The sequence below is a fragment of the Nannospalax galili genome, unplaced genomic scaffold, assembly GCF_000622305.1.
Source record: "Nannospalax galili isolate Female #2095 unplaced genomic scaffold, S.galili_v1.0 scaffold144, whole genome shotgun sequence".
Classification (NCBI taxonomy): Eukaryota; Metazoa; Chordata; class Mammalia; order Rodentia; family Spalacidae; genus Nannospalax; species Nannospalax galili.
Window position 1 is genome coordinate 2,463,188 of NW_008353267.1, and position 15,559 is coordinate 2,478,746.

Genomic DNA, 15,559 nt, shown 5'->3' on the forward strand with positions numbered 1-15,559 from the left:
TATTGCCATGCTGATGCCCTGCTACCTGTGTGAGTATTCCCTCAGCATGTGCTGGATGGATACATGGATGAATTCTATGCCTGATCATGAGCATATAACTCTGATGTTTCTCAGGAAGAAGGTCTCATTCCCTTTCCAGCTCGAACTTAACAAATCAAACCTACATGGCATGTGGGAAGTCTGGTACCTAATTCAAACTTTGAATTCTACTATTGAAGCAACAACCACCTAGGAAAGTAGAAGAGAAGTTCCTGCCCATCTAAAGTAGCTATGGGCCAAGACAATTACACTGGATGGTCCTGAGGTCATCAGAGACTGTGTCAGCAAAGTCTTTAGTGATTTTAACAAAAGAACAGAGAAGGCTTGGTACAGGTATGAGTTGGCAACCAATAAATAAGATCTCACGGCTAAGGCACTTCCTTACTGCCTAAGGACGTCCCTTCACAGCTGGCAATATAAGGAAGTTAGTCTTTTCCCAAGGTAGAGGGTCACCTTGACTATTCTAAAACTTACTCACTGTTAATTAACCACTGCCAGGCATGGTTATTACCATTAACAATGGGGTTCTTCCAATAATTATAAACCATTACCAATGTTTGAAACCATAACAAAATATTGTTTCAAAGAAAACTCAGCTTAAGGCAAATATTTAAGTTCTTGTAAATGAAATCACAAAGATGACACCACCTACTGGAAAGTCGCTGGTCCATCCTCAGCCTCAGTCCAGCATCTACTGAGTACCGGACATCCCTAGAAAAGTCTTTTTGTTGGCTTTGTTATCTTAAGGCAGTCCATGTTCATATTGGACCGAAGATGAGGGGGTTTTTTTAGTACCTCTAAATTCACTAACAAGATCAATTTGTTCAGATTTGACCAAATGAAGATGTGGGGTACATCCAGTGACATGAGCTATAGATGCTGCTACTTTTAGAAAGCATGAAAACAGGTTGAATTGTCACAAGGAAGGGAATACATCAGGTTCAGAAACCTTGGAGTAACGAAAAGATGTTAGTAATGAAAGAATGCCGGATACGGAGCTTGTGACCCACTCTCCCCTAGGGCTCAAGCAGCGGAGGTAAGCATGTTCAGGCAGACCTAGAAAGTAGATAGAGATCAGGGGAGGAGGCAAGTGGGGCAAAGAGCAGGGAGGCAGGCCAGGGGCGTATGGAAAAGAAAGAGTTAAGTGATGGAGGACATTGTAGCAACATCATTGGGTTCCCAAATGCTCTCACTTAGTCAATTTCAGGGCCAATTTAGCAGGGCCCTGGCTCAAGCTGAGTCAAAACAAAGGGTCTGTTTTCCAGCATTACCACTGGGTGATTAGTGATCTCATTATCTGAGAGTCAGTCACATTCAGTTGGTAGAATAATGTTCCACACTCATCAGTCAGGCAAATACAGCCTGGTCTAGTACCACCTTTTTCATTTTTACTAAGCCATAGTTACCAATACTCTTTGTTTGCTGGGAAGTCACAGAAAATGATGACTCCATGTGCATTGCTATGGAAACCTTAAAAGTTCTTCTAGAAACTATCAGGGAGAAAAAAAAAAAGGCTGCACATAACCCCACTCTGACTTTCAATGACAATCCTCCTCAAGGAAGAAAACTGAAATTAGATGGATTCATTCCGAGTTCCTTTTTCCAATCAAACAGATGGGATTTAGATAAGCTCTTAAAGCAAATTGTGATTCATATAATAATGTGTAAACTTATCTCAAATCTCAGAGGTTTTTTTTTTTTTTCCAAAGAAGATTCTGATAATTAAAGCATTCCTGTGCAACTCAAATTCCTTTAAAACAACATAGTTAGATAAAGGTTTTCTCTGGTAAAATATTCACAAGCCCTAGCCGAAAGGAGTAGAATATTTGAACCCCATTGCTCAATACATTAAAGCATAGATAATCATGAAAAATGTACTACTGAAGCCCATATCACAGGATTCTTGCCTGTGTTCTTATTTAATAGATTTTGTAAGTCATTCAAAAGAACTTATGTTAAGAGGCACCTATTAACATGGATGATCTTGTGTTCAAGGTTATCCTATGCTACAGAGTTAGTTTGAGACCAACCTGAGCTATATGAGACCCTTTCTTGAAAAACTAAAATTAAAGAATCATCTGCTATATGCTTACCAAAAGTGTAAAGCAGAACAACCTAACCACAATCATTATCAGAAATACCCTTCTAAGTCTGTGATGTTCCTGGGACAGTCTTTTTGTTGGCTTTGTAATCTCTAAGGCAGTCTAGGCATATGTTGGAGTCCACAGGTGACAGACACATCTAGATGAAGGTCTAAGTTCTCAAGCAAGCACCATCCCAATGAAACTCGAGTTTAAAGGGAAATAACCATGTACCAACCCTATGCTGGTCTGTGTCATTCCCAACAACTATGCTAGGTGGGTATTACGGTCCCCTCTGGGGCAGATCTGGATACAAAGATAGCAAGACCTTCCTGATGCTCACAAAGCCCTGGCCAGCTGGAGAGCCAGGACTAGGCAAGGCCTGGAAATGAAGAGTTTTCTCACTGAAGTAGAAATAAAGGATTTTCTGTTGCAGGCAGCAAAATCTGATTCTGGCATTAAAAAAAAAAGAAACAAGAATATGATTTTTTATTGCAAATTCTACAGATTGAAAGGAAAAGGAAATAAGATACAAAAGGGGTCCGAATTCAGGTACTCTGGGCATCTGGATGGACGGAACTGGTACAAGTCACCATTAGCTTGAGTCACCTTCATCCTTCAGGGCCTTGAGTTCCTTTCTGAAGCATCCAAAGGAGTTGCTGACATGCAGGCTGGAAGCACAGGGCCACATGATTGCCAGTGTCATCCAAACTGCCTGCATGGCAAAGTAGTGGCTCCCTCATGCCCAATAAAATCAAGATGGAAAACAAGATGGGCAAAAAGAGGAAATATGGACAATAATAAATGTGTTTCATTGCTTGCTGTTGGTACTCATATTGCTATATCTATGTATATCAAAAATCCATATTGTACGTCTTTCATATAAACAATAAAAATACATTTTAAAAAAGAAGAATGAGCAAACAAAATTACTCTTTCAGTGGGCTGGGGAGGCAGCTCAGTGGGTAAGAGCACTTGCTTCACAAGCATGAGGACCTGAGTTCAAATCCCAGAACCTATGGAAAAAGCTAAGCATGACCAAACATGTGCCTGTAACCCCAGCACAGCAGAGAAGGAAGGCACAGAACCATCCCTGTGCCTTGCTGGCCACTGGCCCAGCTCCAGGTTCAGTGGAAACCTTTTATCAAAGAATGAAACAGAAGTAATACAGCAGGATACCTGGTGTTCACTTCCAGGCACGGGCACATATACCTGCACCCTGGTGCACATATCTCTCTCTCTCTCTCTCTCTCTCTCTCTCTCTCTCTCTCTCTTTCTCTCTCTCTCTCACACACACACACACACACACACACACACACGTACATTACTCTTTCACTAAACTGCACTGAATTCATCACAGTAAAATTACAGTAAGTAGCCTGAGTCACAAAGTTTTAAACTCCAAGAAATATACTGAGTCCATTCTTTCACCATAGGTTACTACAGAATCTCCAAACAGAACATTGTCAGTTTGAAATCATTAAATTTTAGATCTGAGAGGCATCTGAGAGGTCAAAAACAATAATCCTACAACTTTATAGGTAAGCAAACTAAGGATTACCCAAGGTTTTACAAGCTTTGGGGGAGTAGATCCAGGAGAAAGGATCTTGGCTCTGACTGACCCAGGCCTGTCTCTGTCCACTGTGCTACATTTGATGCTTGAGGATTATCACAGTGATCACTCAAGGCAGTAAAATAATTTGATCATCCCCTCAGCACTGAGTACAATGCAGAGGAATGTATCGTACAGTGTGGCTGACTATTAGTATGACCCCAAACATATCATTTCTTCCTAAAGTGTCCTTTATATAATGTCTCGAAATGGAAGTCAGCATTGGGAGTTACAAATACATAAAGCATTCTACACCTTCTTTTATGAAGTCTTTCCCAGGCTGATGTACCAGCTTAAAAGAAAAAGAGAAAATTTAAGTGAGCAAGCGACATTTAATGGACACTTCTGATTTGCGGGATACATAATAAGCCATTTATACAAAGGTACACAAAAACATGAGTGCAGAATTGTTTGACGAAACAGAAAACTAGAACTAAAATAATGTCAAAATGAAGGAGGGATTAAACCAAATTATAGTATATCAATATGATTAAAAGGACAACTATTTTAAATAGTCATTGAATGTATAGATAGAGAAGTAGCTCACTTAACTAAATAAAAAAAAATTCTGCATAAAACTTTTAGCACAAATTTTGCACTAAAATGTAAATTTAGGGGATGGTGGAGTAAAATATGGTGATTTGTAAATGTGCTCCTAGATTTTGTATTTTTTAAATTTTTCCTGTTATAGATATCTAGCTTTTCCTTCCTAAATGTTTCTTTTGTAATTATTCAAATGCTTGTGCATCTAGACACCCCTTGAATGTGTCTAATAATCTCGACTGTATCTAATAATCCTTCAGGATCCTCATGGAGCCATCCTTCCAAAGAGGCAATGAGGCCACAGCATCCGAGGAACAGTGTTGGTCCTGAGCACAGCTGGTTTCTTTAGCTGGAGGACTACTTGGTACATGGATGCTCTCCTCTGAGACAAGGGCAAGAGGAAGTAATGGGACTCCCCCCTCAAAGGAACACCTTCACCTTGCTTCTTCAGCCCTACTTCTGTTTCAGAGATCACTGGCTGACTTAAGGTACCAGGGACTCTCAAAAGATTCACATAACTCTAGCATGTCACCCCACATCTGGGGAGGAAGACAGGGTGGAGGCTGAAAAAATGGGATAAAAAGTCTGGTTCCATGGTTCCAGCCTTCATTGGTTTTCTTTTTTTAAGTGTGGAAACACTGAGCAAAAAACTCTTTCTGCAGATTCAGGTGCTTTCTTCCATAAGTCAGTTTTTGTGAAAACAGACGAGGGGAAGGAGTTTGCGACTGGCCCTCCTCCTCTCGGCTCTGTACCCTGACAGGCAGCCAGTGATTTAGCTGTCAAACTGTAAGCAGCACATCTTTTTTCAAGAGCCTCCACAGACCACTCCAAATGACAAAGGAATATAACAAACAAACAAGTGCCCGGGTGCTTCTGTGTTACCATGGCAACTAGCCTGGCTTTCTGAAACTCAAAGAATAAAAAACATTTCACTGGGGTGGGGAGGAATGAACACAGCTGATAAACATGACATCTTATTCATTCTGTTTATACTTGGTGAATGTTTCCAAAAACAGCCACAGTCAAGGCTAACTACAAGCACCCTGAACTTGGCTGTCTAGGCAGTAGAGTTTTGCTATAAATATTGAGTGGGTAAGGTGTCAGGCTGGTCACTCGGCAGGCATTTTGAGAACTCACATTCCACCATATAGCATTCAACACCTACCTATGTGAGCCATGAGGTGCCAAACCTCATGAGTACATAAGGTCTAGAGTCAAGGTGGCAAAGTAAGACAAGAGAGAGAACAGGATGTATCTGTGTGCCCCACACCAAGTCCCCTTTACAAATTTATCAGAAGCTAGATGCCTATAAAACTACATGGCTTAAGAACTTCTAGTGTTGGTATAGTGGGAAGAGGAAGGCCCATTGCTAGACTCTTCTGAGAGATTTTGGGGGAAAGACAGTAATCCCCTTTAGTTGTGCACCGGTGAGGCTCCAATGGATAGTCCCAAACCCAGGGCCACAAAGATAATCCTGGCTAAAATCAAAAGGTCACAAAACCAAACAAAAAGGCATGAATGTGGGGACGGGCCTGTAGGGAGGACAGAACAGGTGAGCAGGGGAGAAGCGAGAAGAGACAGCAAGTGAGAGTAAATGGAATGCATGTATGAAATTGCCAAAGAACAAATTTAATCAACAAAGATAATTTTAAAAATAAATAAAAGGGACTGGAGAGATGGCTCAGCAGTTAAGAGCACTGGCTGCTCTCGAAGAGGACCCATGTTCAATTCCCAGCACCCACAAGGCAGCTAACAACTGGTCTTAACTCCAGTTCCATGGAATCTGAAGCCCTCTTCTGACCTCCACGAGCATCGCACGACATGAATACACCTACCTACACACAGGCAATATTCTCATACACATAGAATAAAAACAATAAATAAAATGTTTTAAAACAAATAAAACAGGGACATGATACATTTTGGTTCCACCCTATTCCCAGAAATGGACATATAAAATATCAAGTACCCAACTGACTTTTAATCCCATCTCCTCAAAAAAGGTGACGGAAAGCTCATAGATAAGTTGGATAAAGCTCCTAGAAAATGGGTTATTTCCTTTCATTCATTCAACATTTCTTCATTGCTTCCTTTGTGTAAAATGTTGAGATGCTGAGGAGACAAAGCAATAGAGAGAGGATCAGGGAAGACACTGAAGGGTCTTAAAGACAAGCAAATACAGTGAGAGCTACAACTGAATGGAGACACTTCAGAACAATGAAGACCAGCATATTCATTTATTGCTGTTGGGGTAAATTATTGTAAACTTAGAGGTTCAGAACAACACATATTGTCTTACAGTTCTGTGGTCCATATGCCAAAACTAAGCCTTACTGGGCTAAGATCAAGGAGTCAGTAGGACCGCCTTCCCATCTGAAAACACAAGGAGAAATCTCTTTGCTTGCTTTTTCTGCGTCTAGGGGAGGTTCAGGTTCTTTGAGTCACAGCCTTTTCTCTATAGTCAAAGCTGGTGACCACTAGCGGAACTAAATTCATGCGGTACCTCTCTGACATCCATGACATCTACTTCCCTCTTTTGTTATACTCTTCTGATGATGCTGAGCTCACCTGATAATTCAGGAGAGTGTCCTGTTGAAAGATCAGTCAATTAGCAATCTCAGTTCTACCTGAAAATATTTCACCATTTGTCAGGGAACTGGTCCTGAAGATGAGGACCTGGGAGTGAAGGCATAATACTCAGGCAATGGGCTAGGGAAGGCAGTTCCATCAGAGACTAAGGTTGAAAGCTCTAGGACTTCGTGGCTGGTCAGTTAATAGGAGTCTAGGTGCCAATGCCAGCTGTTATCACTTACAGAGGCAGGAAACACATGCAAGGGAAGAATTTAGGGAGAAAGACAATATGTCATACATGGGCCCAACCCATCTGAGTAGCTTATGTGCAGCAGCATTTAGCTATATGGATAAATGATCTGGAGGGTGGTCTACAAACAACTGGGAGATGGCAGCAGAAAGTTCACAGATCATTCAAGGAAGATGAGCTCCCTACTCTACTACAAGTCACATCGAAATAACAGAAGAGCCTGTCTTTATGGATATAATCATTTTTACTCAGTATCCGTAGGTTTCGGGACTGGATAACATGGGAACACTACATGTGACAAGGAAGGATCATCAACAAAATGGATTAATTAAACCAGCCCCTTATTTGCTCAACCAAAGCTCTAGGGAAATGTGCCTTATGTTCCCATAAGCTCTAAAGTATGTGTCTAAATTAATCACACTGCACAACTCCTCTGCATACATGAGCCTGGTGAACAGTATTATTATACAAAGGCTACCGTGTCTTTCTGGCAGTCTTAACTACTTTTTCAATAAAAAGGCAGTTGAACAACATTCAAAACCATGTTTAAGCCACCAAAAGTGTTCAGTCACTCATAGCTAATTTTGGAACACACTTGTTAAGACACTATCGTTTTAGAAACAGACATGGAGAAAAATAATAAAGCCCATCTGGTCACCCAAAGCCACCTTCAAGCTCCTTACATGTCCTCCACAGTAACGTACACCTAAGATATTCCAAACTGGCCTCCCCCGTGCTCTCAGGGACCAAAACCAAACAGCAAAATTATTATTGGATATGTCAGTTCTGTTGTTGCCCATCTATTGTAACAGTAAATATCTCCCAGGCACACTTCCGTTTAGGGTATCTCAAACCCACCCTGGCAGACTTGACTATCAGCTTGATCGTCCTTCCACAGCCCTTTCTGAACCATCTTTCCTCACCTGATCAGTGTACATTTTCCCTACACTCAACACAAACACTTTTATCTGCTTCCATCTCTCACTCTGTATGAAAGTTTAAACACCAAGAATTTTCTTTATTTCATAACCCATGACTCAACCATTCAGCAATTCCAATGTCTTCTCAATTTGTCAAACCAGAGGGTTAGCAAAACAGGCTTGACTAACCAGCTCAACAACCTAACTGTTGTTATCAGACATGCACCATGGTCTAGCTAAATCTGACTACAAAAATAAAAGCCAGGCATTTCTCTCCTGGTAGTCCCTTCTTAAACCAGATTTTAGCCAATGTTGACAAGATGAACCACCAAAGATGTGCTTAGTTTGAGGATTTTTGTGAGTGTGTGTCAGGCAGCAGTATTCCTGTTCCATTGTACCAACCATGTTTTCTCCACACTCACAGATTGTCACTAATGACTACACACAGGAAGTGTCAGGCTCCTGTCTACTAAATCACTTTCTTCCTGGTAGAGCCAGTATTTCACGATGTGCTTTTATCCCTATTTATGTACACATCCTCCTTATCATGATCCTGATATGAACTGTACATTATGCTCTATCCCCAGAAGGAAGCAGGACACAGTTTTTAATCAAATTCATTTAAAAAAAATAACTAGACACCTCTAGTGTGCCTTGGAGCAGTGGAGTAGCTCATACCTTCCACAGTCATGAGCCCATCTAGCAGCAAAGAAGGCTTGCAAATGAGAACACAGTGTAACTGCAACACCTGCTCTGCCAGTCCCTCCAAACACTGGGCTTTGCACCTAGACATAAAGGAATTAGCTGTCCATAAAGCCAGGCCACATTGCCATGGATTTTCACTGGTTGTGCATCCCTAATGCTTCTGTATACTATCTCTTGACCAGGTGCACAGACCTGTGGAAGTCCACTCATAGGCTCATTCAGTTGAAGGTCCTACACCAAAATTAAAACTAGTATAAAAATTTACGTACACTCAGGGCAGCAAAGCTTGAGTCATACCTTTACTTCCTACAGCTGTAACTTGGAGTATCACTTTCTAGCACCTTCTTCCCTTATAGTCCCTGAATGTCCATTCCTATCTCTGTAGTGGGAAAAGCAATTCTGCAGCTCTGGTCAGTATGCTTTCCTTCCTTCCCACCTCCAGCCTCTGTCCAACTTCAATTTTTAGCCCCCTCCATTTCCAGTAGTGGTCAGTTAAATAACTGTGGCACAGACTCATAAGGAATTTCAATTTCCATAACTAAGACCCTCACCTTAATAGAAAATAAAGTTCTGATAGGTTAAATATCAAATTTATGTCCATCAAAGTTCTTACAAATTGTCATTCAAAACAGGAACCTTCCTCAGAACAGCAAAGTTAGCCCAAGAATCACTTAGCAGAAAGACCAACTCACCTGGTTCTCTGAAGCCTTCACAACTGCAAAGCAAGTTTAAGTTAGACACAGTATTTCCTTGAAAGTTGACTCAATTGCTTCAAGGTTACCCACTATTTCCTGAAAAGGCATCCTAGGCTGCTCCATTGAGTAGGTTATCCTGGTTTCTTCTACCTTTAGGTTATAATGAGTTTTTTTTTCCCTCTGGAGCTAACAGTATGCACTCCAGCTGTCCTAAACTGTGATTCTTACCTGGCAGGGGTAACTTACTTGTGAGACTCACCAAACAATGTTTGCTAAAGAGGAGGTAGAGAAACTGGTCTGACTCACCACCACTACGATTAGAACCTTCTGCCTTATTAATTTAATACTTCTTTTAAAAAAAAATGTTCAGTAGCATTATTAGTTCTTTCTTTTGAGGCAGATTTAACTTCCTGAAAAAAGTTGCTACAAATTATTCATCTATCAAACCGTAAGTAATTATTCCTTTTGAGGCAAAGATGTAATTTACTTCACTGACTAAATTCAGACTCTAGCCATACATATTTTGGTTAATCACAGAAGAAATTTCTTCCTCTTATTTGTGCTACAGTTCCTACAATGAAAAGCAAGTACAAGATCAAGGTTGGAATTCTGATAAAGACAAAATGCTTCATCTCCTGTAAATGTTATAATTGGGGGTAAAAATACATGACTTCCCAATTATTAGCTAATCATTTCCTTACTGAATAGTTTCAGAAGAGCTCAGGTTAAGAGGAAATCAAGTCTCCCAGAATTTAAAACTGAGAAGATAAAAGTAACTGTGTTTTTGCATAGGGAAACCTGAAGGCAGAGCCAGCTTTTAAAACTCTGTGATGTCAGAAAATGAAGCTATGTGAGATGAAACATTGTTGCTCAATTGTAACAGAATCACAGCTGAGAAATTGGTACTGAATGTCTCACTAGTCTATTTTCCATTAAATATAAAAGAAAGATAACCAGTATTTTATTTCTGTACACAGGAGAGAGAGAGAAAAAAGAGAAAGATAGGAAGGAAGGAAGGAAGGAAGGAAGGAAGGAAGGAAGGAAGGAAGGAAGGAAGGAAGGAAGGAAGCAAAGAAAGATGCAAAGATAAAAAAGAAAGAAAAGGACACTCACAGAAGTCCTCCCAACCATAGTTCCTAGCTGTGCTGCTGAAAACACCCTTTGAAACTAATGAAAGCTCTGAACCTTCTCCCATGGAGGAAAATACACAGAACCTTGTGAAGTCATTTGCAGAATGCACTGATGCTCCCTTATTATTCATCCAAAAGGGCCTTTGAGGCCCTCAATCTCCAGGACAAGAATTTCCACTTCCAAAGTCATACTGACCAGTGCTGTGGTACAGTTCTCCCTGTGGCCAATACAGAAAGATAATTCCCCTCTCACATCATTTCTTTCCAAATAGTCAAGCTGTTGATCTTCCAGTTGACCTTGATTAGGCATGATTTTTACACTCTTTTATGAGCCTCGTCATATGATTCTTTTGCCAAAGCAGAGAAACAAGACTTTCTGAAAAATAAAATAGTATGCCTCAAAGTGAATTTAGATTCCTCCACTCACTGGGGATGTACAGAAACCAGACAATTTTTAGAGGTGTTGCGGAAACAACACAGGACCCAGAGAGAACCTGGAATAAATGGCCTCTGAAGTCCACTCCAATCTGAGATTTCATTATTAAATTATACTCCAGAGTCTTCAGATGTACCTTAATTGGTAGAGCACTTGCCTAGCATCTAGGTCTTATCCTCAGCAGCACATAAACCAGACATAGTGGCACATGCCTATAATCCCAACACTCAGTGAGTGCAGGAAGATCAGCAGTTCAAAGTCATCCTCTACTACATACCAAGCTTGAAGTCAGCCTGCACTATGTGAGACCCTGTCTCAAAAACAAACAAATAGTACTCCATTGGCCATCTGTTTATGTCCTCCACAGAGCTGGCACAGAGAATTAAATGCTATGCTTTCTGTGAGGTTTAACCTCACATAGAACTTATATTCTGTTTTCATTCTGAACATTAATTTGGTCAAAGTCAAACATTTTAGTCACAAAGTAATCAAATTGCTAGGGGTAGAGATGACTCAGTGGCTAAGAACACTGGCTGCTCTTGCAGAGGACCTGCGTTTGGTTCCCAGCACCGACATGACAGCTAACGACCATTCATAACTCCAGTTCCAGGGAATCTGATGCCCTCTTCTGACCTTTGTGGGCACTGCGTGACTCAAGAGCATGCCATACATGCAGGCAAAACACTCATAGGCAAATAAGTAAATAAATAAATAATCAAATTCCTTCTAATACCTAATCCCCCAATATTTTGGAAGCTACCACTTGACTCCAGTGGAATTCTCAGTCAGTTAAAATCCCGTCTGTTACACATGGACTGCTAAGTCACGTCATCCACCATTTTTGACAATTCACTTATTTAGACCATATCTTTTATGGACAGCCTACCACGTACATTCTAGAGATAATTCCACACCTGAAGCAGAAATGGCCCCTGCCCACATGGAATATATGCAGTGGTCTTACACCATCGTAACCATGAACTTGGTCCTAGAATTTCCAGATGTTCCTGCGGTTTTTCATTCTTGTGAAATCACATCGTTTTCCCTGAGGGGAGAAAAAATACCAGTTGTGTGTAGGCCCCAAACAGATTCCAGATAATTCTTCCAGGACTTTACCTTCAAGTAAGGAGATTATGATTCATTTCAGGTGAAAAGTAAGATAAATACAATCATTACATCATGAGACATTTGAAGAAAATAAAGCAAAAGCATGAAAGATAGCCAGAATAAAGGCTGACCATGAAACGTCCCTGCTGGAACACATAATGTGTGTGCATTGGGAAGCTGCAATTACACAGTCCAAAAAGCTCGGGATAAAAGTCCCTTATTTGTACATTAATTACAATGGGTCTAAACAGTGCTAACTTGTTTCTGAAGTAATCTTGGAAAGTGTTTGTTTTCCACATTTTTAAATGCTGAGAATATAATTAGTTACTTAAATTTGAATGCTAATACACCAGTTTGTGTCCACATTGAACACTCTTTGTACAACACACGGCTTGATACTAATCCATGCCAAGATTTTCTTCCACAATCACAAGTTAATGAAAACTGGCCATAGGAATTCCTCTCTTACTGCCAAAAAAACTCTCTTTTCAGGCTTAACACTTTGTAGCCCACATATGGGGACCTACCCCAGGTATGAACAGCTGAGATGAGGCAAAGGGGGAAGGAGGAGGTTTGCAAATGCAGCTATGTTAGACACTCCTAGAGAACTGCACCAGAGAATATCAGCTGCCTCCTGGCATCTACACTTTCCTTCTCCCTTAGCAATAGAACCACCAGCTTGTAACTAGACTCATGCCTGTGCCAGAATAAGGATGGTGTTGCTTAGCACCTTCAATAGGATGAGACCACTTAACTAAGGGATGGCATTATAATACAAGCACGTTTTATCAGCAGCTCAGAGATGTGTTGAGGGTGAAGCAGCCAGACAGAAGCCAACACCAAGGGCCTGGAAAGATGCCTTCGTTGATAAAGTGTTCCCTTGCAAGCACAAGGACCTGAATTTGAGCTCCAGAACCCATGTAAAGAAGTCAGACATGGTGGTGAGCACTTGCAATCCCCCTACTGGGGAGATGGGCACTGGCATAAAAGACCCTGCCTCAAAAATAAAAAAGGTGGACGGCACCTGAAGATGACAGACTAGCAAGATTGATCTCTGGCCTCTATGTACACACACACACACACACACACACACACACACACACACCACACACACAGAAGTCAAAACTATGGCCCAAGATTAAACGACCTATGGGTTTGGCTCACCTGAAAAATAAACTTCTAATCAGTTTAAAGTACCATTGTCTTGGGAGTTTCTGTCACTTGTCACTAATCCTGGTAACAGTGGATTTATTGAATCTATATAATACTCCTGTTAGATAGGTATTCCCGTCACCATTTTACAAATAAGAAACTAATGAATATTTCCTCTGGGTCTTCTCTTAAGACAAAAGATTCCACACATAGAAAGGAAAGCATGGTAGTGTGATATACAAGCATGTCTTGCTACAAAACACTGACAATATCACTACATTACCTAGAAGGGTTTTATGTGGAATTTTCAGAGTTGAACAGACATGCAAACCAAGATTTAGTTCAGGTACTTGTACTTGATTTAAACTGGAGAGGAAAGATACCCTAGTCCTGAATGCATAGCACACTGGGTGGTTGGTTGCATGCTGAATGGCCGCTTTTGTTGTTTCCAACACCTCCACTCTCAGTAAAATTGCAGGGAAGACTCCGGGCCTTGCTTTATAGCTTCATCCAAAAGACTGTTCTAAGCATTCCATATAATAATCAAAAGTTCCATACATGATGACACACAGGAATCATTGGCTTAAAGGTCTCAAAGACTCACAAACTATCAGGGCCCCATAGCTTTTGGGGTTAATCATCTTAATATAAAAGCTTCAATCAGGGCTGGAGAGATGACTCAGTGGTTAAGAACACTGACTGCTCTTGCAGAGGACCTGGGTTCGAGTCCCAGCACCCACATGGTGGCTACAAACTGTCCTTAGCTCCAGTTCCAGGGGAATCTGAAGCTCTCTTCTGACCTCCGCAGCATTGCACAGCACAGGTGCACTCACATACATGCAGGCTATACACTCATACACATAAAATCAAAATAATAAAATAAAAATATTTTAAAAATAAATAAAAGCTTCAACCAAATGACCCTTACAATGAATTTCCAGCTATGTTTGAATGTCAAAATTTAAGTATCTAGTATTTGATATTTTTTAAGTTCTTGAAAATTAAGCCGTTACTTCTTTGTAAAGACTCAAAATCAACACATTAATTTGGCATTCTTTCAAAACCATGTTGGCAAAAGTGATTAGACTACATACTCCATAGTCCCTGGCACAGTGCTAGGCATAACCAAGGTTATTTGGGAGAACCATACAACATGCAAGACTGGCTCACCACTTCAACATTTATGTCAAAATAATTTCAATGTCTTCACATTCATTTTCTTCCATCCTTATGTTCACTGTGGACAGTGGTCTTCCAAGCAGATCACTTTGTGTTAACTTTGACTGGATATTTAACTGTTAAGAGAAAGTATTCACTTCTGCAAACCAGAAAACCTGACAGCCATCCCAAAATATTTTAATTGTGGCCTTAATGAAGAATGTAGTCTAATCATTTTGCCAACATGGTTTTGAAGGAAGGTCAAATTAATAATGTGTTGATTTTGAGTCCTTACAAAGAAATGACAGCTGGCTTTTCAAGAACTTTAAAAAATATATCAAATACTAGATAATTAAGTTTTGACATTCAAACACAAGCTGGAAATTCATTTCCATTTGTCTGGCACAGGCATTAGCTGTACTGTGTCTCAGGAACTTTATTAGGACTGCTGTCATGGCCGGCATGGTAGCACTTGGGGAAGCAGAAACAGAAGGATTGTAAGTTTGAGGCCAGTCTAGACTTCATGATGAGATTCTGTCTCCGTCTCAAACCAGCAGAAGAGAGTGGCTTGTGCCAGTCCTTCCAAATGTAACTAAGAGTCAGGAGATTTGTGGTGTAAGACTTTATGCACGGCTAGCTGGCACTGAATGTGTTTTAATCTTGGTTCCTACCTGCGTTCTCTTTATATTTGTTTCAGACATATACATATTCTACCTCAAAATTGAAGTGTTAAAACAGAAAGTGGGGCATTGCAACTGGCCTGGTAGAAATATATTCTAAAAGACACTTGTGTATTATCTATCAGACTATTAAAACAATGGACCCCAAAGAAATATTAATTTCCCCCCAAGAATCTCATGCTGGGAGAAGGAAAAAGTCCCAGCCAGAGGGGGAACTTGTCTCTAGGAAAGAGATTTCATAGTTCTAACAATTTGTCAGACCACCTTACAGGATGAAACGAAAGCCAGACATGCTGCAATGGTGGGTCACTGGTAAGCAGGACCACACCTTGACCAGGACTGCTTAGACATCTATCCTTGGACCTCTATTTAAACTTCAATCTCACTTCAGGACTTAGGAAGCTTGCTGGATCTCTTTGTCCATCTTTCCACTGTGGACACATTGGATAAATTTTTTTCTACTTTCATATACATATATAT

The 15,559-nt window shown here is 40.5% G+C and overlaps 1 protein-coding gene and 1 pseudogene across 1 annotated transcript in view; one reads left to right on the forward strand and one right to left on the reverse strand.

Moving 5' to 3' along the window:
* Nucleotides 1-15,559, reverse strand: part of Syt16 (synaptotagmin 16) — a 264,425-nt gene that overhangs the window by 147,062 nt on the left and 101,804 nt on the right. The window lies entirely within an intron of this gene.
* LOC115067237 overlaps nt 1,023-15,559 on the forward strand; it is a 69,054-nt pseudogene continuing 54,517 nt past the window's right edge.